This window comes from Felis catus, chromosome A3 (assembly GCF_018350175.1).
Source record: "Felis catus isolate Fca126 chromosome A3, F.catus_Fca126_mat1.0, whole genome shotgun sequence".
Lineage (NCBI taxonomy): Eukaryota > Metazoa > Chordata > Mammalia > Carnivora > Felidae > Felis > Felis catus.
Window position 1 is genome coordinate 137,684,808 of NC_058370.1, and position 25,783 is coordinate 137,710,590.

Consider the following 25,783-nt stretch of genomic DNA (forward strand, 5'->3'; position numbering starts at 1 on the left):
GAAGCCCGTTTGGGGAATCGTTCTCATTTTCCATCTCAGGTGCGCGGTCACATAGAACATTTCACCAGGCTCACGGCTGCAACACAGCCACGGCTGAAGGAGAGAGAGCATGAGAATGAGTTACCTGCCTCTTTTTTAAAAAACATTTATTCATTTTGAGAGAGAGAGAGAGAGAGAGCAGGGGAGGGACAGAGACAGGGAGACACAGCATCCGAAGCAGCTCCAGGCTCTGAGCTGTCAGCACAGAGCCCGACGCGGGGCTCGAACTCACGAGGGGTGAGATCCTGACCTGAGCCGGAGTCAGACGCTTAACCGACCCAGCCCCCCAGCCGCCCCCACAATTTTACAATTCTAAATGTAAAGTGTGCGATACAATGTTTTAAATGTATACATAAGGGCGCTCAGTCAATTGGGCATCCAAATCTGGATTTCAGCTCAGGTCATGATCGCACTATAGGATCGAGCCCTGTGTCAGGCTTTGTGCTGAGTGCATAGGCTGCTTAAGATTCTCTCTCCGCCCCTCCCCTACTTGCATGGTCTCTCCCTCCCTCCCTCTCTCTTTCTCTCTCTCTGTCAAAAAAGTGAGAAAAACGGGAAAAAATGAATTTCCATTAATAAAGAATTAGCATAGAAAACTGAGATACCTTCATATAATATGCCCTAGGTTCTAATAAAATTGGTGATTATTTTACCGACAAATGCAGAGTTCCACAGCTTGTTGTTAGGTGAAAAGTAAGAGTTATGGAAAAGTAATCATTACACGACCCGCTTATAAAACGTGAGAATGCGCAGGGAAGCAGTTCAAGGTTTGGTCATCGGAACGTTACAGAAGTTTTCTCTAGACGATTGTGTGATTTTTAGATGTTTTTTCCTTTCCTCATATTTTCTTATCTTACATTTTTCAAAGAGCACATATTACGTTTCCAAAACAAAAAGCAATCATAAAATAAATAACATTTTTCTCACTGGGAACATATATCCTTAGTAGAAATTTTAGAAAATGAAGCAAGCTCAGGGAAGAAAAATTAGAAATCACATAAATCCTACCATCCTGAGAGATCGCCTCTTTCTTTTGCTTATCCATCTACATATTTATATACATGTTTTTAAATAAAAAGAGAAAAATGGTATACCTATTCGTAACGACTTCATTGTTTCATCTTACAAATGGTCATACGCGAATTTTAATGTTAGTGAATATTCTCGTGAAATGTACTTTTTAATGGCTACACACTGTAAAATATACATAATTCATGTAACCAACTACCTATTACTGGACAATTAGGAGGAGAGCTGTGTGTTAAAGCAGCCATTAGGAGTTAATGAGCTAGGTTTGCGTTCTTTCCAAAACAATACAAGCTCATAAAAAGACACAGCCTTTGTGCATGCTGTATTCTGTTAAAACACCTAACACGTCAGTGATCAGACAAAACAAGGTGATTCCAATCCAGCCAAGATCCAACACGCTCACGGACACGGTGGAGATCTGGTGCCATTACAGCTAGGGAAAATGAAACACTTTTCCCCATTCTAGACATTTCGAAGCACCCTGAGATCAGCTAAGATTGACGTCAGGCACGTGGCTATATTTAGGAAGTGAAAAGTTGTGTGCACAGCACAGAGGGTTCTGAGCCAAGGAGCTGGGAGCCGGATTTCTTTTAAGCCCCTCTAATAGCTCGAAAATCTTGGACAGGGTATCCTACCTTCCATCTCGTAAGGGCATCTAGAGGATAAGCTTAAGTGATGCTTTAAGTCCCAGGTACGTGGTTGGCTCTCAGCATATGGCTCTTGTCACTACATACTGGGGCTGACGATACTAAGAATAACTAGCACAGCAAGGAACACGCTTGGATAGTTGACTATTATTATATATACACCTTTTCCAAATAAGCGGTTAAATGTTTCACTTCGAAAGTAAAGTGAGCCTTGCTGTTCATTTCCTAAAACACCGCTTCGCAGAGTTGTTAGGACATTTCTGATGTGCTGTATCTTCCGGGAAGATGATTGCTACCATACTGTGGAGGGCTAAGCTGAGCCGCAGTTCCTTGCAGCTGTGTGATACCCAAACCCAAAGACAAATCTGCGCCCCGTGCATCCAAGGTGCCATGGCGGAGAAGGAGCAGGAAGGATAGGGACGTTAAAACGGGCGTTGGGGAGGGGGCGCCGAAACCAGCGCTCTCCGGTCCTTAGCAACGAGGAAAGGCCGGTGGAGAGAGAGAGCCCCCACCCCGCGGAGCTCCTCTGAAGGCCCAAGGTTCTCCGCGGACGTGGACGTGCAACCACAGCCCGGCCCTCCAGGGGGCGCCTCTGAGCGGCTCGTGTCCAGGTAGCTTTTGGACTCCAGGGACTCTACCTTCCACAGGCTATTGCAGACCAGACTTCGATTTTTCTCAAACTCTGGTAAGTTTCCAATTCATTTGCTTTCAATTACATGATGAGTAACAAAGCCCTACGTACGTCCTCCCCTAAGCAGACTGTCACATCTTAGGTTCCATACATTTCCTAGTACCAAATTCTCTATCTCTGATGACACTCCATGGACGTTTCTCTCTCCCTGAACACAGTCCGTGTGTCCGAGACCCAGGGCCGGTGTGCAGGTGCTCAGAGACAGGAAGGACATGGGGGCAGAGCTGCCTCATTATTCTAGGGACTCATTTCCTAAACGGGGAGACGGCATACAACATAGGCAACTACACGTTTGCACCATGCGCATCGTGAATTCTCATATTTTGGATGGTAGCCTGAGCTGTTTTTCCAGAAAGCTCCTTTCCCATCAATTTATAAAAATGCAGCCCTGTTGCAAAACCAGAACTTTTCAGAGAAATCCATGAAGGAAAGAGAAACTAATAAAAGTCAGGTTTTTTTCCCATAAGCCGAGATCCACTTAAATTGTTAGATTTGGGGGCTTTCGATTCTCTAAAGCTACTATATTAAATATTAAATAACCTTGTATCTCGCAAGAGTATTTTGAGTTGGTAACATGAAGAAAATCCTATTTTGTTCTTCCAAGAAGATCGTTTGGGAAGTTGATTTTAAAATATCATAATGTCTTAGGGTCAAAATTCTTTCTAGAGGAGCATATTTCAAATTCTTATGAAAGCCGCACGTGACCTCGGGATTTCAAAACTAGAAATCTGCTTTACAGAAACTCTGCAGAAAATGATTCCACAAAATTTACATGTCCTGCATTTTAAGAGCATAACTTATAAATAAATCCTCTGGAGTTTCCCAAGACTCAATGAGAGTTTAGATTATATCAAAATAACACTACAACCTAGACCTCACTGTTTCCCACCTACATAATTCAATTCTTAAAGCTTCACAGGAAGCTCACATTCATTTTGTAAATTGACATTTGTGTGGCCACTGACTTTCTTATATGTATATAACCGGTCCCTTCGTTACAATGCACAAAAATTTCACATTTTATTTTTGTAACTGGCACAAAATTACACAAGTTAAATTCCTCTTAGTTAATGTAGCAAATTACCCACGTCTCAGACGTTCACATCTACCAACAATGTTGTGTTTTAATTACAGAGGCCATTTCTTTAATCTGTTTGTCATATGCAGTATTTACAGAGTAAATAGGAAAAAGACAGAAATAGCTGTTTTTCTTTTTAAATGCCTATTCTTTCCCTTTCTAAACAGTGCAAACTTACTCATCAAAGTATAGCTGGAAAGCATAGGGAATCAGAAAAAACAAGCCGCCTGTATGAAAACAACTAATTACGACCACTTTTCACATTTCAATGCATGCTCTTCCAGTTTCACAGTTATAAACATATGGCCCGCCTGCTTAGGACGATATGTTATCGATGAGCATTTTGTCTTCAGCGTAATCTTAATGGGGCCTCCGTATTTCAAGAAGGACATGCACCGTGCGGTTTTTCACAATTGTAAATAAAATTGCATTATTTAGGATTTATAATTTTGTCAACACATATAGCTGGAAGGTGTGATATATGAGCACTCACCACTTGTAATAGACGCACAGTTATCCTCACCGAGCCCGCCCTCGGGAGACAAATACTCAGACGAGTAGTTTGAATACAATGTGCCAAATGACCTTAGATCACAGGGGCCCCAGACCCCAATATCTTTTGTTTGCTAAGCTTTGTTTCTAAGTTTGAGATAATTTCCTTTGAATAAAGTTCCTTCTGGAAGTGTCGTGGGTAAACCAATGGGTGAGACAATTTTTTAAGTTTTTTTGTTTTTTTTTTAACAAACTGGTCAGCATCTCCAGATCGACGTGAATTAAAACATGGTGGTAATCAACACCCTGATTTTGAGTCCATTCTTGCCAGCCGGGCCTAGGTTGCACTGCAGTTAAGTAGAAGGGACACTACAGTTAGAGGTCGATATAGTTTATTACACTAAAGAAGTGCATTTTCTTTTACTAAGATGATAGACGGTGAGTTTTAAACTTTGTGGAAATTCTTTTCCATATGTTTTGAAACGAGCGTTCAACTGTTCTTATCCGACTTATTGATGGCCTCAGTTACTGCATCTGTGAGTGTACTCTTGAATCGTATTTGGTAATGTTTTAATATTGATTTATGTTCATAAGTGACGTTTGTCTCATTTCCTTTTTGTACCATTGTTTTTCTTCTTACGCGCTCTCAGGGCTATTTGTTTTCTTTCTGGAAGAAATGGAGTTATTTTCCAATTTTTTTTCTACCCGTTTATTAGATGGAGTAACCCAGTTAAGGTATCTTAATTTACCCTCTCTTCATCCGCAAGACGTTTATAATTATAATCTCTGAATCCCTACCTAATAGGATTATTCTACAGTCCAAGCGTAAAGCATAGGACAGTACCTGGGATACTTGGAATATATACCACTTGAATGCTACAAACATGTTAATTATTATTCTCTAACATCAAAAATATAACTTGAATAACCGTTTCATCCAAGTGTGAAATAAATCACCAATAAGTGTGGGTAAATTCATAGGTACTTTTTCATTGGGGAGCCAGACATTTAAGGTCATGTATATCTGATAATACTTCAAATTCTTTTGGGGGCTGGCTCGCTTACTTCTTGACCTCTAATACAATGCAGGTTGGGTTTTTTTAATTTGTCTTGCCTAGAATTTCACTATTTATATTCTATTTTGCAATATATTTATTGTAATGCTATTTTTCCGTTCTTTTAAATCATGCCATGATGTTTAGCATATTGTTCCGTGAATTTCAACAAATGAATATAGTAACATCACCATCATAATCTGAATACAGCTACGTTTTAGTGCACCAAAAAAATTACCCAGTGCCCTTCTACAGTGAACCTCTTTCTTTACCCCTAGACAAGAGATACGCTTTTCATTCCTAGTTTTTCCTTTTCCAGAATGCAATATAAAGAAAATCATACAGAATGCAAACTTTTGCACGATTCTGGCTTCTCTTCCTTAGTGTAATGCATCTAAGATTCACTCATGTTGTTCCCTTACTACTGAATAGTAGGTTGTCGCACTAATGTACCTTAGTTTATTTATTATCAGTCCCCTGGTTAAAAAAAAATTAGGTCATTTCCAAATGTTGAAGTTAATGAAGAAGCTGTTACCAATATTTGCATATCGGTCTATCCGTGAACACAGGTTTTTATTTCCGTTAAATGTCCAGGAGCAGGAGTGATGAGTCATTTGATAATTGTAGGTTTATCTTTAAAAGAAACCGTCGGGGCTCCTGGCTGGCTCAGTCGGTTAAGCCTCCGACTTCGGCTCAGGTCGTGATCTCGCGGTCCGTGAGTTTGAGCCCCGCGTCGGGCTCTGTGCTGACAGCTCAGAGCCTGGAGCCTGTTTCAGATTCTGTGTCTCCCTCTCCCTGACCCTCCCCCATTCATGCTCTGTCTCTCTCTGTCTCAAAAATAAATAAAGGTTAAAAAAAATTTTTTTAATAAATAAAAAAATTAATAAAAGAAACCGTCAAACTCTTACCTAAAGAGGCTACAAAGCGTCAACTTCTGGTTAGAAGGTAATGATAAGGATTCGATCTCTTCTTATGCCTGAAACAATTAAAAAGTCGGACAAAATGTATGAAACGATTGTCTTCAAGAAGTGAGACATCAGGCAGTGGAGCACAGTGGTCCCGGAGAGAAGGAAAACCACGAGGGAAACCATAGGATTGCCACAGTTAAGTGCTGGGACGAGAAAAGATGCACCGTACAAACACCATACAAAAGAAAACTGCACTAACTCTACTAATATCAGATGAGGTGGATTTCAGAGCAGAATATGACAAGGGACATTATTTCCTAATGAAAAAGGAGTCAGATCATCGGGAGGATAAAAAAAAAATTGTAAATGTTTGTGTGAGTAGCAACCAATATTAAAATATAAGAAGTAAGCCTTCAGGGGCACCTGGGTGGCTCAGTCGGCTGAGTGTCCGACTTTGACTTTGGCTCAGGTCATGATCTCATGGCTGGTGAGTCCGAGCCCCACGTTGAGTCTGTGCTGACAGCTCAGAGCCTGGAGCCTGCTTTGGATTCTGTGTCTCCCTCTCTCTCTGCCTCTCCCCCGCTCACATTCTGTCTCTCAAAAATAAATAAACATTAAAAAAAAGAAGTAAGCCTTCATGACAGTACCCCCACCATCTTTATTTCTACCAATAATCTGTCCACGACAATGTAGGTATCCCTACAACAGTACGATTTTCTCCACATGCTCCTCACTTCCTTCTCGGTCCTCTCCATCAAGATCTTTAAAGGCCATGTTTCTATTCACAGTCTGCTCAAGGCATTCTAGCCATTTTCTATCATTCTCCTCAAAATTCTTCCAGCCTGTTCACTGGCCAGTTGCAGGGCTTCTGCCCCAGTTCTAGGCATCTGTTACAGCAGTGCCCTGCCTACAGGTGTCCAAAGTGGGACCCGTCTTGTACCGCTTCCATAACAAATTACCACAAACCTGTTGGCTTCATGCAACAAAAATTTATTTTCGTACAATTCCGTAGGTTAGCAGCCCCACATGAGTCTCACTGGGCTAACATCAGGTGTCAAAAGGGCTGTGTTCCTTCCTAGTTGGTCTAGGGGGTAATCAGTTCATCTGCCCTTTCCAACCTCTTTCCGCCATAAGAGGGCTTGTGCCCTCTTCCTCTCTCTTTAAAGCCAGCAACATTGTGTTTCTCTTCTCATTCTTCAACCGCCACATCGCCTTCTGCCCCCAACCTCAGCTGGCAAAGAGCTCGCGTAATTAGACCAGACTCGCTTGGATAATCCAGGATAACTTCTTCACTACCCTCAAGGTCATAGTCTTAATCACATCCTCAAAGTTCATTTTGCCACATAAGGTAACATTACTCACAACTTGCAAGAATCAGGATGTGAATACCTGTGGGGTGCCATGATTCTACTATAGTATTTGAAATGTTTCTAATATCATTGAATAATAGAACACACTTAAAATTACCTAACGATTGTCTTCTGATTGGTGAACACCCTCCTTCCATCCCTTGATTTGATATTCTGTTTTGTTGGGGGATAGCAAATTTTCACAGACATCTCCCTGTCCTTGAGAACCGTGGTCAATATCAATTATTTAGAGAGTGGGATAATTCCTGCATATTTCCATGCATGTACAGATTGTCATGAAGACAAGCAATGGCAGTAATCCCAAATGGAAGAGGTTGGTCATTTTCGCTCCACTTAGACTTTCGCTAGAAAGTCCCACCAGATGCCAGTGCCCGTTCAGTCCACATCATCGCCACTGTGATGGCTAAGTCAAAGAACTTGTGTTTTTCCTTATAAAACAATGTGAAGGGAATCTTTCCCAATGTCTTGGAATTTCGGCTAAGGCCTTAGAGCTGAGAGCAATGGGTCCTAAGTGCCTTATGTTTTAAAGAGAAGAACTGGTACAATCCTAGCGGATATTCTCTAAGGTAGCGAGACTGAAATAGGAAACAATACTCCAGAGTCTATATCATATAATGAATTCTAGGGTGATACTGGAGAGATTTGCTTGAAGGGAATTTATAGGGATAGAGGATGCTATGTTGTAGGCGGGGAGAGGAGGAGGAGTGTGTTCCTTGGACCCAAATAAGGAAACCTGAAGAAACCATACAACACATCATCATCATCAATTTTAAATATTCACCATGTTCTTGATGCTCTTCCAAGTGCTGTACCTGAATTGATTCAATCTTCACAACTTTATGAAGCGGATTTTCTTATCTTCCCCATTTTAAAGCTGGTAAATTGAGATTCACAGATGTTATGTAATGTCTTCTAGTAACATGGATCCGTGGCAGAGCTGTGAAAATGTATAGTTGCACCCAGAGCTATGGAAGGGACTTCTCAGGAGAGCGTGGCATCTGTCCTTTGAAGTTTGGGAGCACAAGTGACTTTCCAGAGCAACCCACAATGTCCGAGTGAGGAGAGAAAGGAGCAGTGAGAAGAACTCGTGATTCTCAGAAGACATATGAGCTTTCCAAGACCTGATGCTATACCGTGAAAGAGGGCTAAATTTTAGTAGCGGTAAAGGAGACATTTCCAAGAAGGAGGCCTTCCAAGACGGGGGGATTCCAGACAGGGATATATTGCCAGGGGCGGGAGCTGATGGGAGTTTGTGAGAGGTCAGCCAGAGCAGACATCACCTGAATCAGACAAAGATTTAGCAAGGAGGTCCTAGCAGAGATCGGTGAGGAGCCTACAAACACGCACCAGGAGACAGTCAGTATTTGGATGCCTTCCCAAGAGTCAGCATTCAACAGCCAAGAAAGAACCACACATAGCACAAGCAAACTAGATGTTCTGCCATTGACCTGCAGTTTCTATAGCTTCTTGGAATCCACTCAACTTTCGTGAGCCCCAAAATCCTTGCTCGTGAAAACAGGGGCAATAGGGCTACCTTGTGCGGAAGCTGTGAGGAGCAGAACTGATGAAGAGCCCTTGGCGTGCCTCCTGACACGTGAATCAGCTTGATGATCGCCAATGCCATAGAGCCAAGGTGACCTGCTTCCCATGTACATCTGAAGGCATTTCAGAAGGCTGCACTGTATTTTTTTCTTGAAGACACTGCCTCATAAAACTGGAAGTGATGCTTTTACTTAGCGAAAAGATAGTATTTTTATGTATACTTCTGAATTGAAAACGTACATATGTAAAAGCAGTACTCACAATTGAAGGACTGGAAACGTATTAGTTATTCCTTCACTTTCTTCTATTTATAAAACAGCGGGCAACTGGGGCCCCTGGGTGGCTCGGTTGGTTGAGCACCCAAGTCTTGATTTGGGCTCAGGTCATGGCATCGAGCCCCGTGTCAGGCTCTGCCCTGACAATGCGGAGCCTCCTTGGGATTCTCTCTTTTCCTCTCTCTGTGCCCCTCTCCCCTGCTCACTCTCTGTCTCTGCCTCAAAATAAAGAAATAAACATTTGAAAACCGTGGGCAGCTAATTCAATTCAAAGTTTTCCTAGAACCTAGCTTGTGCAAGACAAATGTAAAGTGGCCTGAGGAGTGACATCAGCAAGTAATGGACAAGACGCCATTCCTGACATTCAGAGACTCACGATCACAAGAGGGAAATAAGCAATGAAAATACAGGCAAATGAAAGAACTTGGAAATGTATAAATAGGTTAATACTTTGTTACTACCTCAAATTGCAGAGAGGGGGCAGACAGCATGTAAGAGAAACTAACACCAGAGTCACAGAGGAGGAGAGAAAATGAAGAGTGACCAGGGATCCGAAGGGTGCCAGAGAGTCTGACTTTGAGCCTCCTCTTTCCTCAGGCAAGTAGGAGTCATAGCATGGAAGATACCAAGCGCCGTGTCGAAAAAGTCTAGCTGCAGTGGGAATTTCCGGAAGATTCTCAAAGACAAAAATGCATGAGGATAATACCGATTTATGGAGAAAGATTTGTACTGTTCAGGAGAGACTGAACAAAGTACGGAATAGAGGCCGAGAGATATAATAAGAAAGCGTTGTGGAAATACTTACTGGCAAGAGGAAACGAAATCATGAACACAGACTGTAGAGTTAAGAACAAAATAAGACAGAACACATGAGGGACTTGTTAAGATGTAATGGCCAACATTTATAATACTATTTGGAGAGATTCAATAATGGAAAATACAATGAATACCTAAAACAACTTTCAAAAAAAACCAATTTCACCATATAATTGAGAAGCCAAAGGATTGGTGTAATGGGAGTCATTAGCAAGAAAATAATGAAGAGCCAGATTTGTTTCTGTATTAACTAACCGAACAATATGGAAACTTCGAGAGGCTATCAAAAATGGAATATAAATGAAGCAAGGGGACCATAAAGCACAAACATTAGCATCAGAGACAGCCCAACTTTGGTATTTCTGGAAAAACAAAAAAATTCACAATATTGTCATGACTAGCTATCTTAAAAAATTGACCAATAAATTGTATCCTAAAGGAAATAACTTTACATAGTTCTGGAGAGGAAAATTTCACTTCTATACCCATAAGAAAGTCCAACTTCACAGTAGAAAGGTAAAAGGAAAATTGGCTCATATTTGAAATTATTTCCCTATTCTTCCTGGTCCCAAGATGTTGCAAATGGAGTAATTTATTTGTCAATTGTGTTTCAATAAGGCTGGGACAAAATGGAGTTAGTCAGGTCACCAATCACAAGTCACAAGTCCAATGATTTGTTCACTTACGTAAAGAAGAATTTTTACTTCTGATAGGAATGCATTCACTTGCTCACCAGCTTAACCATAAATGAACACCAGATATGCAATAAAATTGCATTTGATTTATAAAGAGCTGTAATCTAAAAAGATGGGAAACATGTGTCTTACACAGAGATAAATATAAAGTCAAACACAGTTTGTTTTAATGTTCACCCGTGGACAAAAGATAAAAATACTACAGTGAATTACAGTAGCTATGCAGTCAGCTCAGATTGCGAGGCGTAATTGATGGAAAGTAGGCGACCACCATTCATAATGGAAATAAGAATTTTCAGTTGGAGGAGAAGGGAAGTAAAAACTAGGAGTAAACATTTTCAATTCACGTTTATTGTTTGACATTTCAGTATAGAAATGCCTTATACCCAGCATCTGGTTTATATTTTATCTTCTCCTTCCGGTAAAAAAAAAAAATCAAAACTATCGTTTACCTTTTAGAAGATACGGCAGCAAATATTTCCTATGGTAAATTTCGTGAATAAATGTGAGTGTGTTACGTTCTCGTACACATACTTGAGCAAAGCAAGTCCGTTTCAGAATGGAACTGGGTAGATTTAGCCCATATAAATTGGGTTCTATTCAAAATCTTAGGATCCTAAAATTCATGGGTTAAGTAATTTAAAACACAAATATACTCCTTCACATTTTATTTTTAAAATATCAGTTCTGGAGTGCCTGGGTGGCTCAGTCAGTTAAGTGTCCGACTTCGGCTCAGGTCATGATCTCACTGTTGGTGAGTTGGAGCCCCGCGTCGGGCTCTGTGCCGACCACTTGGAGCCTGGAACCTGCTTCAAACTCTGTGTCTGCTTCTCTCTCTGCCCCTCCCCTGCCACTCTCTCTCTCTCTCTCTCAAAACTAAAACAAACATTATTTTTTTTAATATCAGCCCTAAATAATCTCATTTGAACAATTAATTTCAGTTTAGGGAAGTTGCCTCGTTTATTGATGGTAATAAAACCACAGATTTGTTAAAATATATAGACGGGCTGTTCCAAGTTTCGTTACCAGTTCTGTGCACACATTCATACAGTGTGATGTGGCAAATATTCAAGTGCTCTTTACAGGAACAGATGGTTAGACACAATTAATAAGGAGCCTTGAGTTATTTGCATATTCATTAGATAATATCAGTTATTCCTCAGCAAGAACAAAGAATTACACAAATGGTGTTCATGTTTCCTCCCATTAACACATTATTAAAAGCGAAATGTCTGTGTTAAAAATGAGACAGATAGTGATCCTTGACTGTAGAGCAACCTAGCATTATCCATTTGGGTTTTTAACATGATAATAAAAGCGTGTTGCCCTTCCGTAATTTATTCTCGCTTTTATAACAGAGAGAGCACAAAGATGCACTATGTTTTCCGTGTTTTGTGCTGTGTCCCCCACCCCCACTCCACTCTGCTTTGTCTTCCTGTATAGATGGCTTCCGGGAGAGAGGTCAGGTCGGGGAAAATTAAATAAGTTTTTATTTTACTTACAAAAAAAAAATTATCCGGAGAACCAGACAGAGAAGTAAAACAATAAAAAAATCCTTACTGACTTTGGAACCCATATAAAAGCCCTTTCTGATGATCTTGTTGATAAATATGGAAAATGTGCAGATAAGAAATCAAGTTATAATTTAAACATAGAAGATCGACTAGTTAATTTTTAATCTGTTTTCTAATTTAAACAAGTTCAAATAAAATTACTTTGTCTTCAGGCTATGGATTTTTCCCATCACTTCCTTTGTCATCAGTATACAAGAATGCCTGAAAAGTTGCTGGAAATAAAAAAATAAGTGACCTTTGCTTAATCAAAAAAAATTAAAGCCATTTCTACACAAAGCCCTGGTTTGGGGAGGATAAATAAAAACACATCTGAGAAAAAGATACAAAGCAGTGATGGTATTGATGCCGACATTTTGCCCTGGACGTGAGTGATGGGAATTTACTTCTTTCTAGAACCACGCTGGCTAGGGGCACCTGGGTGGCTCAGTCGGTTAAGCATCCGACTTCAGCTCAGGTCACGATCTCGCGATCTCGCGGTCCGTGAGTTCAAGCCCTGCGTCGGGCTCTGGGCTGACAGCTCAGAGCCTGAAGCCTGCTTCCGATTCTGTGTCTCCCTCTCTCTCTGCTCCTCCCCTGTTCATGCTCTGTCTCTGTCTCAAAAATAAATAAACGTTAAAAAAAAATTTTTTTAGAACCACGCTGTCCAATATGGTCAGCGCCTGTCATGCTTGGCTTTCTGAATTTGTATTTTGGCTTCAATTAAAAAAAAACTTTAAAATGCAGTTTTTCAGCCACACTGGCCGCATTTTGGGTGTTCCAAAAGCACATGTGCCTGCTGGACTGGACAGCATAGCTACACATGTTCCTCACTGCAGAAAGTCATACTGGACGGCACTTTTCTAGAAGTTTCTACTCAAGATGGCCAACAAAGGTCTCCGCAGAACCGGACATGACTTGTAGACAGTAAAGAAATAATAAATTGCTACGATAGCAAATATTGAGTAGAAAATGGTATTAGAAGAAGTTAAAAGGCAGGACGCCTGGGTGGCACAGTCGGTTAAGCATCAGACTTCAGCCAGGTCACGATCTCGCGGTCCGGGAGTTCGAGCCCCGCGTCAGGCTCTGGGCTGATGGCTCGGAGCCTGGAGCCTGTTTCCGATTCCGTGTCTCCCTCTCTCTCTGCCCCTCCCCCGTTCATGCTCTGTCTCTCTCTGTCCCAAAAATAAATAAAAAACGTTGAAAAAAAATTTAAAAAAAAAAAGAAGTTAAAAGGGGAAATAACTGAATGAATGATACAGCAAAGGAAAAATGTGTCCTTGGGGGCAGTGCAGAATCATTAATGAGAGAATTTCAAAATCGAGACCAAATAAATGGGGCATTCTATCTAGTAATGTATTTAATATTGTTTACGATTATTACATAATGAAGAATAATTTTGCAGAGAGTTGCAAAGACAATAGTTTGTACCAGACTGGACTACTTAAGATCTGACATGGAAAAGAACCAAAAACTTAACATACACAATCTGGCATTCATTCAGCAAGCATTCATCGAGCTTAGTTTATTTCAAGAATCACTACCTTTTGGGCGCCTGGGTGGCTCAGTCAGTTAAACGTCCAAGTACCACTCAGGTCATGATCTTGCGGTTTGTGAGTTCAAGTCCGGCATCAGGCTCTGCGCTGACAGCTCAGAGACTGGAGCCCGCTTCCGATTCTGTGTCTCCCTCTCTCTCTCTGTTCCTCTGCCGCTCACACTCTGTCTCTCCCTCTCAAAAATAAATAAACATCAAAAAATAAAAAAATTAAAAAAAAAGAATCACTACCTTTAACGTGATACAAGACGTTTGCCTGGAGAGCTGAAGACATAGTTACGTGTAAATAGGCCATTTAAAATATATAGTGGGGAGCTTGTACAAAGTATCAGTATATAACAGACATACATTGATATGACATATCATGGAGCAATAATGTGGCTGAGGAGATCTGTTTTACAAGGAAGAGAAGCCAAGTGGAGATAAAGACACTGAGAAGAAAATCCAAGAGACAAATGCACGTTGGAGAAGGTGTGGAGAGAGGTAGAGACAAAAGAAGGAAGAAGCCACAGATTGTCTATGTTGTGAGGACCTCAGAAGAGCAGAGACAGACCACAGAGAGAGAAGTGATAGAACAGCGGGTCCACTGAGCGCCACTGGTCAGAGTCCACACCCCAGCGCCTCCTCAGCGGGCGCCACCATTTTCTGTGCCGCATCCCTGAGAAAACCCCCGACCACATGTGAGAATTGGCATTGCAGCCGGTCGTCCATGGCACCAAGTGTCGGTTCCTGGGGAGAGGCTCTGGGCAGGAACACCGAGTGGTGCCGTGCAGTGGGATGGCAGGATGCCTCATGGAGGGGGATAGTTGAGCTGGATACCGCAGGGCTAACGAGAGCCGTGAGCAGAAGGGGCTTCACGTGCTGCACCCCACTGCCCAGTCCAGGTGGCGTGGGGGAGGCTTCCTGCCGCTGCATCATCACCGCCTCACCCACTCTTCAGCTGTATTTGCGGCTTAAACGCCAGGCAGTGGTAGAGAAAACATTAAGGTAATCTCCCCTGAAAGTGTTTTATGATATAGCTCAGCCTGATGTAAAGTTGATCAGAGACCATGGGTAATCATCCTAAATTGTTAAGATTCTATTAACGATGCATGTTGAACCAGACCCTCAAAGACTTGCAGGAATGACAGGCTCACGTCAAGCGTAAGTGCTTTTGCTGTTTGATTTCCTTTCCGTAAAGTCGCTCACTTTGGTGGACGGTTTGACTCAGCCCATCGTTCTCCAGAATTTCCCAGACCCTGGTACCTTTCCCCAATCCGGCAGAAGTGACCGATGGTATCCCATTCGGGGAGTAGAGTTGGCCCCTCCTGTAAAGCTGCCCCTTACACCTGGGTCTGCCGGGGGGAGCAGCACATCTCTGGTCCTGCTCATACAAGGTGCCCAATCACCTTTTTATCAAGACTACTCTCTCCACTTTTTTTCTTAGTTAATTCTCACAAGTACTCTGTAACATCGAATGCAAAAATCCTCAACTTTATTTCTAAGTTAAAATGACACTGCCTGTCTTGCAGGGCTTATGTCATGATTAACGATTATGAGTGAAGAAACGGACACTCAGAGAAGTCATACAGCATGGGAGGTTTAGACGCTTAGTAAATAGTTGAGGCAGGATTTAAACCATTTCTGCTGAGAACAGCCCTGCTCCTGCCACACGGAATAGTGTCCTTTATGTTGTAATTGTGTATAAGCTTCTAGGAGAGATTTTCTCATTTGAGGGGAATAGATTTTCTCTAAATAGTGCCCACAGAATATGGCAAATAATCATGAAATATGAAGACGTCTCTTGCACTTGATATGTTACCAAGATCAAAACTTGAGCCTTGATAGATGCTTTCGAAGAAAAACACGGTACAGGAACAATAACCATGATGTGCATGTGTGTCGATGAGGATATCCTGTCTTATTTCCCAAGGGGTTCCAAGAAATGCAACGCGGGATATAAATTGACATATAGAACCAAAAATAAATGTTTTAAAATACTCAAATTTGGGGCGCCTGGGTGGCTCAGTCGGTTGAGCATCCGACTTCGGCTCAGGTCACGGTCTCACAGTTCGTGAGTTGGAGCCCCGCCTTGGGCTCTGTGCTAATGGTTCAGAGCCTGGAGCCTGCTTCGGATTCTGTGTCTTGCTCTCTCTCTGCCCCTCCCCTGCTCATGCTCTGCCTCTGTCTCTCAAAAATAAATAAATGTTAAAAAAAATTCTAAATACTCAAATTTGCTGGCTTATGGTTTTATAACAATTTAACCTATATGCAATGATTAGCTACTGGATATGTATTTTCTTTTTTTTTTTTTTTTAATTTTTTTTTCAACGTTTATTTATTTTTGGGACAGAGAGAGACAGAGCATGAACGGGGGAGGGCCAGAGAGAGAGGGAGACACAGAATCGGAAACAGGCTCCAGGCTCTGAGCCATCAGCCCAGAGCCTGACGCGGGGCTCAAACTCGCGGACCGCGAGATCGTGACCTGGCTGAAGTCGGACGCTTAACCGACTGCGCCACCCAGGCGCCCCTGGATATGTATTTTCTAATAGACATTAAAGACAAATCAATTAGAATCTTCCCTAGATTCTCTAGAAAGAGAGACATATACTAAAAACAAAACTATAATTTAAGATGGTATGTAGTGCGTGTTAGAAGTATAAAAGTATTTTAGTAGTTTGCAGAATGAATATGCAAGAAAATTCAACGTTTCATTTGTCAGTTAAAAACTGTAAAATTTGAATTGTTGCAAACATTTCTTAGAGTTGTGTTTTCTGTTTGTTTGTTTTGGGGTTTTTTGATTTGTTTGTTTTTTTACTACCTATGTGAGCAAATCTTCACATTGATGTGACTACCAAAAATAAGAAGAGATGATTGGAAGTCTTAGGAAATTGGATGTACCCACTTCAAACATAAAATAGGATATAAAATATTATGTTCCTGGAAACAAGCTCAAATTTCTCACTCAAACTCCCGAGAGTATTTTATTGGGAAATTTTATACAAATCCTATATTCAAATGGCTTTTTTTTCCTATACTTTAATGTAAGGAATTTTTCCATCTACTCTCAATACGCATCCTCAAACATCCATTCAATATTGGTTAGTAATAGTCATTCTTTTCAATGACTGGAAATACTATTCTGGGTTTTCATTTCTCTTTGATTTTCCTCTTCCAATTACACAGAAAAAAAAATCCATGGGTAAAAATTTTAGATGATTTCTTTCAGAATAAGTATGTTTCTTCAAAACAAGGAGTTAGAATCTCTTTTAGCAAATCGTATCATCAAACACTCATTCTAATTCAGTCAGTCTGCATCTTATTTCATCCATAAAATGTGTAATTTTCTACCTCGTATTAAAAGATAAAATCACATGCTAGGTGGTGGACCAATTAAGGTTTTACTATCTTTCATCTCTCTTTTACATTAAAGGTGCAAGAAAAGTTTCATCATGTTGCCTCATGAAATCCATAGACTTAGTTATGAATTTTTAAAATTTAAGGTCATTTAACAATATCCAAAATCTGAACACCGTTACTTCGTACACACACATGCGCCTTTATCAAAGAATATCGTGCATTTATCTCATTCTTTCCTTTTATTAACAGTTAAAATTATAGCTACAGAGTATATTTCACAATTAAAAATTAAGCAAAGAATAACTGCATGGACTCTTCTTTTAAGGACTCCTTTAAAACATAAATCAATCATGTTACGTGTAGAAAATTTAAATACTGGCTTGTTTTGTAATTTATCTAACGAGCTGTAGTTGGTGATGCGTACTGAAGACATTTTCCTAAATTGAAAAATGAGAATCGGACTTTTATTCACAGAACGACACTCACTTTGCTGATTGAGATGGACACGGAAACAGGCTTGACTAAAAGGAAGGCGGGCAGCTGATGGAAGTAGCCAATACGAACAGTCCGTGAGGACATGTTATGAAGAAGTCGTGGCAAAATGTGTTGAAATTAACACTTTTATCACTCATAGTTTTTATCAGTTACAGGCTGTTGTGTGTGACAAACCAGCCCAAATGTCAGGGTCATATCAACACCCATTTACAGCTGCTCACCAGTCAACTGGCAGCTGGATGGCTCTGCCGACCTGAGCCGGGACGGGTCTATCTGGTCTGCCCTGGTGGACGCATCCGCATCCGGCTGGCCGTGCCGGCGGGGCTCTGAGAGGCGCGCTGTCTTGCCTGGTGATGGCTTTGCTGGCCGCCGGGTCACGGGCACCCAACAGGGGAGACTAGCCTCCGATCACATGGCAGGGGGGTTCCTGGAGTACCAGGGCGAGCACGTCCCCATGCGAAGGACATTTCAAGTCTCTCTTGTGTCACATTTGCTATTGTCCTGTTGGCCAAGACAAGTCACGTGCCAAGCTCACGGTCGGCATAGAGGAGGCGGTGACCCAAGGGCTTGGATTATAAGAGTGATGCAGGAATTGACACCCTCAGGACAACTGCCCGCCAGGCCAATATTTAGATGTTTGCAAGCCCTGCAGACACTTTTGGATTAAATGAGGTGCCTTTAACCATCATACAACAACAACAGTTGTTTGATTAATCTTGGGGAAAAACATCTTTTTCGTAACTACACCTTTCAGATTTTGAAAAAGGGAAGAACTTTTATGAATGAGTGATACCTCTTTTCACTGAGTCACAGCCAGATTTCAGTCTTTGTTTTTGATAAATCCAAATTGTAATGCATCTGTCAGCTGATTTGCATCGTTAACAACACATTCTGATGATAATACGATATGTTGGAATCTTCGAAAGTTCTGAGAAAAAAGCAACATCACCATCCTGGACTCCTCACAACTCTGCCTTCTTATTCATGAGTTGAGAGCAATGAATCCGAGGTCTTGCATCTGTGAAAATTGAAAAAAATATTGAATAGACTTTATATGAACCTTGGCTAAGGACAACAGAAAGTAGATGTATAAAACTAACTGGCAAAGAGTTCCGTCTGTTTCATGAAAAGACTGCTTTCCAGTAGCACTTGATATTTTGTCATAGGATCATCAAACTCCTAATGTATTTATATTTTGATGAATTGCGTATTAATAATAAATCAATACATACATGGGTTCGAAGACAAGTATTGCTACTTAAAGTCCTATGGTCACAGGAAATCACTGAATTTCTATACGGACAAACGTGTATATTATGTACTAATTGATCATTTCAAACAGAAACATAGCTTAGGATGAAATTCTGTGGAACTGAAGTGTTAAGTCAAGGGAAAAATGAAAGTGTATAAAAATGTCCCCGTGTTAAAGCAGAATTCGCTCGGACACATATAGACACACCTGCATAGGTACATATAAGAACACTCACGCGTGTGCTAACATACATGTCTGATGCTTCACTGTACCCCGAGACTCGTAACGGCTCATGTATTTTTAAATAGATAATGGTTAGCATAAAGTCGCTGCAGTTAGAAGCTCCTGGATGTATGTCAAAAAGTTCGGTATCGATTTTATTATTACGATGTCACCAGTTCCAATATGCCCAAAATTACGTGTTTTGTAGCTATTTAAAATTTCAGTGAAAAATGTCGGATGTCAACTTAACACGTCTGATGGGGGACATGACTGTGTTTGGCGCGGAGGAAGGAGTTGAGCATGAAGAGTCAGAAGATCACCTGACAGTAGGTGAGTTGACGGCACCCCCTCTGAGAGCAGCCCCCCAGCATGTCTGCAGGCCACCAGGGTTCTGTCCGGCTCCTACCGTCGCCTGTGTAGACGGCACTCTGACGCTGGCCTCATGTGGCTGCAAGTCCAGGATGACTGTGCCTCGAATAGACCGCCTCCAATGCAGACCCCCAGGCGTGAAGGTGACAGCTGAATTCTAACTGACTCTTTTGACTGTCTTTTAACTCATCCCACACCATAGAGGAAAAGAGGGGCATTACTTACTGAGATCACACGAATCCCGTAAGTTAGGAAGCGTGTTGTTAGAAAAAATTTGCATTTCCAATTCTACCCTCCTCTCAAATGTAATTTGAGGAGAAAAGGAAGACTTCAGGGAAAAATGTGTATCTTACCAAGCAAAGTTCATCATCTAATAACACGGAACAAAGGAAAGGGGCCTCTGTTACGTGGAATCGCATTCATTTTACAATATCTGGTTCTCACTGGAGTATGATATTAACAAATAACCACAAATAACAAACATCATATTAACAAGTAAATAACTACCGCCGATTAGTTCAATTAATGACTATTATTGTTGGCCCCGTACCGTGCCCAAGTGACGTGGAGAATAAAATACAGTTCCTGACCCCAAAATCGTTGCAACACAATAAACCCAGACAAACATAATCAGGTAGATGTGACGAATTACCGGAGTGTTGTGAAAAAATGAACAGGGTAATGTGGGCTACAAAGGAGAAGGTGGGGACTTCCTGCCTGGGCGAAGGTTTGGACAGCCAGGGTCCTCAGCTTGGCCGGGGTCGTCAGCCGGCACCCGCTTCTTAATTCCCTGCCAGGCTCACTCCGATCCGGCCGGACTCTGGTTAGCCTGAGGGGCAGAGACCCAGGAAACCAGAGATCGTCTGGCAAGTGCCCCTTGTGTCTGCTTGAGACTGGGGGTGGGGGTGGGGAGGAAGAAAAGCCAAGTCACGTGCGCTGAGTCTAAGGTCGTAGAATAGACAAGATCTGCAGCTTTGCTCTAGGACTGCTGGTTCCATTGCACTGGGAAGAGTTCTTCGTTTCTGTGTCTCCCAGGCTGGTGCAGCAAAGGCGGGCAAGACTCCCAGCTGGGGCCTCGTTCCCAAGGGAAGGAACGAGACCAGTCGTTGGAAGTAGACCAACCCTGCAGTTCCACGTGTGTTGTTTCTAATCTGGAAGGAGAGAAAAGTCACGTGGTGCGGTATGGGTTTGTTTTGGTCTTGTGTTTTAAATATTTTTAATATTTCTTTATTTTGGGGAGAGACAGAGCATGGTGGGTGGGGGAGCCCGGGGGAGAGGGAGAGTGGCGCAAAGAGAGGTAGGGAGACATAGAATCTGAAGCAGGCTCCAGGCTCTGAGCTGTCAGCACAGAGCCCGGCTCGGGGCTCGAACTCATGAACCGGGAGATCATGACCTGAGCTGAAGTCGGAGGCTTAACCAGCTGAGCCACCCAGGCGCCCCTGTGTTTTGTTTTTTAAATGCTGTCTTGACCCAATTCTGAGGACCGACTAGGGCCAGGCCAGGTGCCCCGTTAAGCAGTCGGTTGGGTCCACGGCCCACCCACTTGCCCTACAGGGTCCACCTACTCCCGGCCCTCTTTTCTTAATGTGAATTTTGCCGTAAAAGTGAAGTCGATATCCTAGTGTGTGAAATACAGTACTAAAAGTGAGACCACCCACAAAATACACATACTAATTCATTAAGGGTTTTAATAAATATACAAAACTTACGGAAACAAGAATTATCTCCGAGGCGGCATTTCCGAGGGAGGAAAACGCACGCAAAGTGGAGCTGCAAGGAAAGTAGGGGATCAAAACTCCAGGCGTTTTACGTAAAAGAGCCCATAAAAACGCAACAGAACTACAACAACCGGTTGTATTTCAGACTTGGAAAGAGAGTCTAAGGTTGAGAGAAGCGTGGACTTAGGTCGTGGGAGTGGCAGGCACTGGTGATGCGTCTGCCGTGGCCGTCGCCTCTGAAGAAGGTCACATATGGCACACGAACTGGGGACGCACAGCCCCTGCACAGACGAGCCATGGGGACAGTACGGGGACAGCGCGCCGGGAGGCACGGCCGAGACCCGGCGCCCAGGGAGGGTGAGAGCTACCGACACGCGGTGGAACTGCCTGATCGGTGTTCACGTTTCTCCCGCAGTCGTCACTTGCTGACGGTTCTGTTAGAAGCGCGGGAGACAAGAGGACAGGGAGAAAGAAATAGAAACACACGCGGATACCGCCTCGAGGGCTTCGTTCCAAAGACATCAAGGAAAAGGGTGCCCTCCTGCCTTTTTCACTTGGTGCCCGTTTTCCGTGACAGGGACTTCTCTACCTGGCGATAAATTGTGCTGGCACTTGCCCGAAGTGGTGGGCAGCCAAGGTAATTGCGGCCCGCCCCCCATTTGGAGCAAAAACCCCCAGCCATCACCTCCGGCTTACCGACTCTGTTAAAAGCTCTGTACGATGCATTCTGTTTTGTGTCTTGAATAATGACTTCCTAATGGGATCTATGGCGTTTGTAAGAGGCTTTAGCAAATTTTGTCAAATTAATATCTAGCCTAGCAATGGAAAAACTATCAGAAGGAAATTGGGTTAAAGAAATTATATGAATAACAAGGAGAAATACATAAAACCACATCATTAATCATTGGAATGAAAATGCCGGTTCTTATAGGAAGTGACAAATATTCCCAGTGATTTAGTAGAAAAATGTAGCAAACTAATATAAAACTATGGAAACAGATATGAAATCACTTGAAAAGGTTTAAAGTGCTATGTAAATGCTAAATTTTTTATTATGAAGCATTGAGATGGCACGAGGAAAGCCGGGCTTGTTTATTTATTCATACCCGTGTCAGAAACGGCGGTTTCTCTTCTCCATATCCCTTCTTTCCTCCTTCTTAACTAACGGAAGACTGATTTTATTTGGGTGGCCATGTGTCCACCATAAAACAAACCTACTGGCAGAAAGTCCTCTAGAAATGGTCCTGTCACAGTTCTCGCCAGTCACCTGGGAGTGAGTCATTGGCTGGGGCCTCTGAGAAATCCCATTAAAAACACTCAGGCTCGTGACTCAACTGGTGATTCTTTCTGTCCTGTCTGTTCTCCTCCGTGTCTGGAAGTAGGTTCAATGCTCCCTGTGTCTGTAACCATAGATGCCCAAGGAGAAAAGACCGGGAAAAGTGCAGGAAACTCAACGCCGGCGTTCGCGGGCCCCTGGACCAACCTCCAGCATCCCCCTCGCAATCATCAGATGATGATGGATGAAATCAGATTAATGTAATCAATTGCATTAGCTTCTTGAAACCATCGCTTTTGGATTCGCTGATGTTCCACGTGCACTCGATATCTAGCTGACACAATAGCCCCTGTTGACGGGAAAAGAGATTCACGATACGTCGTAATACGTGTAACATAAAGAACATGAATGAGGAGAGCAAAGTGCTAGGGAAATCGGAGTAGGAAAGGTGGCGAAGCTGCCGTGGTAGGTTCGTGGAAATCAGTGACCCGTGGCGCTTCGTAATAGGGCAAAATGGGCCACACAGAGGCAGCTCTGAGCTTCCCGACCACCGAAACAAAGTGAACTGCGGAACCAAGAAAGACATTCGCAGAACCCATGACGTAAGACTGTATGAAGTGTTCATGACAGGCTCACTGTCCCGGGTTTTGCAACGAGAGGGTAAGCTCTCCTACAGGTCTTTGAAAGGGGGACGGTACAACTTTAAGGCCTCTCTTCGTGTCACGTGCTGCCGTAAGCCCCCAGGAAGAGAAATCCCCAGGGTGCAGACCCAGCCTGCTGTCCGAAGACGGGACAAAGTCCGGACGTCGCAACCGCGGGGCCCTGGCGGTAGGTTGGCAGGCTGCTACTTCTGTTTGTTGACTCTCTCCCTCTAGAACAGAAGCAAGGATCCTGACTCTTTTGTAACCCTGCTCCTGTCTCCTGGAACTGAGAGCGGTGCTCAGTACCCTCCACACAGGCGGTGCTTGGTCAACACTGTTGAAACTAACGAGTGCTCTGTAGAAGTCGGGCCTGCAATCCACAGACAGCGACAGCCAACGGGCCAGACTCCCAACAGCTCCCAACTGTCAGAGAGAAAATGTCGCACCCCTTAAAATCCCAGGAGTCCCAAATAGTAGGTGTGATGTGGCCAGGATCAGGGTGGGGGTGTTGGAGCACATTGCCCTACGATCACCACAATGGGGCCTCAGCTACAGTAGGTAATTCGCCTAAGGTCTCACAACCGGGAAATGTAATAGAGACACGATCTAAACACAAATGAACCAAACTCTTGGGTCCTTTCTCCATCATACTTTACTGATGGGTAATTTCTCACCTGTTAGGCAATTCGAGACTTCTGCCCGCCTGAGGCTGGTCTGGCTGAGCAGCCACGGGTCACCCCTGGAGCAGACCTGACCAAAAACACTAAGAACACCGTCAGAATGAGCACAAGGCCAGGGTCCAGCAGCCCCTCGGCTGGCAGAGCAGATGTCACATCAGCAATGGCTCCGAGGCCCACGGGCTCGCACACCAGGCAGGAATTCGAGCACGAGGGAAGCATGCTGGACCCGTGTTTTGGGGGAACGACCCGGGCTCTCCAGTCTTGAGACACATGCTCCAACTTCCAGCTTCCACGTGTTATGTACCAACTTAATTGAATTCCCTCTCTCGACCCTGGTTTTTAAAAACGAATCCTACAAGTTTTAAGTTCAATACATTAGAGGGGCACCTGGATGGCTCAGTCGGTCGAGCATCCGACTTCAAGCTCAGGTCATGACCTCGTGGTTCATGGGTTCGAGCCCCACGTCGGGCTCTGTGCTGACAGCTTGGAGCCTGGAGCCTGCTTTGGATTCTGTGTCTCCCTCTCTGTCTCTGACCCTCCTCCACTCATCCTCTGCTTCTCTCTCTCTCAAAAATAAGTAAACATTAAAAAAAATTTTTTTTAATTCAATACATTAGATGTGAGCCAAGTTTTTTGTCTTCTTTTTGTGGAGGAGGACTTATTTTATTCGTATTCGTTTGTTCTGAACTCCTAGCTTTAAAATTCATTAGTCATTTAATCCATCCCGGTCTACACACGCAAAGAACAACCTGGGAGTGCCTTGTTAAATCTTTTTTTAAAAAAAAAAAAACACTTATTTATTTTGAGAGACAGAGATAGAGCATGAGGGGGGAAGGGCAGAGAGAAAGACACACACACAGAATCTGAAGCAGGCTCTAGGCTCTGAGCACAGAGCCTGACGCAGGGCTCAATCCCACGAACTGTGAGATCATGACCCGGACCGAAGTCGGACGCTTACTCAACTGAGCCCCCCAGGCACCCCACCTTATTAAATCTTAATTCAGAAATTACCATGCAGAAGTCAGGAGTGGAGGTGAGGAGGCCCATAACACCAGCCTTTTAACCGTGATGGCTTCTGAGCTACAAGGAGCTCAGCTGAAGGCAGGAAGCTGGATTCTTTCTGCCTTCACATGTCTGCCCCCTCCACTCTCTCCCCAGACATTTCTACCAACCTTCCTAATCAAGGAGATTGCTACCAGGAAGAACGCAGAAAGGACAGCTGCGGGCAGTTCTAGAACTTCTGATGGCTCAGTACCCCTGCATGTTTTCAGAAATATTGTCATTTCCAGGAAAAGTATACAATTTCCAAATGTCCCCTAATAGACTGTGTCTCTGGGTTTGCAATTCCCAAGAGCTCAATTACCTTTTATAGTAAGACAGCATGAATTGTGCTGATTTTAAAGAACATGTTTTAAGTAAAACACAACCTTTTACAGATCAATATATTTTGCTTTTTAAAAAGAAAATAAAATTTCAATCCAATTACCTGTTTCAGAACACCTTTAAAGAAGAAAAAAGCTATGGCTTATGGCAAACTCCGTTGACAGCATTTTTCTTTAGCAGAAAATCATTTCCAGTCCCCTTCATTGTACAGGCAAATGTGAAGTCTTCAGAGGGAAGCGGGGAAATCAACCACAATTATTGTGAAATGTTCACAAATTGGCCAGCATTCGTGAAGCCAGGAATAAATTTAGAAACGTGCAAATTGGAACTTGTGTCTCTGAAAATTGGAAACTGAGTTATTAAAATACTGCTGTTCTTGGGGCACTTGGGTGGCTTAGTTGTTAAGCATCCGACTCTTGGTTTCAACTCAGGTCCATTATCTCATGGTCATGGGATCAAGCCCTACTTCAGGCTCTGTGCTGACAGTGCAGAGCCTGCTTGGGATTCTCTCTCTCTCTCTCTCTCAAAATAAATAAATAAAACATTTAAAATAAAATATGGAGCACCTGGGGGGCTCAGTTGGTTAAGCGTTCGACTTCAACTCAGGTCACGATCTCGTGGTTTGTGAGTTCAAGCCCCACGTCTGGCTCTGTGCTGACAGGTCAG

At 42.9% G+C, this 25,783-nt stretch overlaps 1 long non-coding RNA gene across 1 annotated transcript; it reads right to left on the bottom strand.

Moving 5' to 3' along the window:
* Positions 1–17,190: 17,190 nt before the first annotated feature.
* Positions 17,191–25,742, bottom strand: LOC123384644. Its single transcript, XR_006596067.1, has 4 exons — positions 25,684–25,742; positions 23,729–23,817; positions 21,129–22,762; positions 17,191–20,570 (listed from the first exon to the last, which is right to left on the bottom strand). It is a non-coding gene; the product is annotated as an uncharacterized LOC123384644 (long non-coding RNA).
* Between the last annotated feature and the right edge of the window lie 41 nt (positions 25,743–25,783).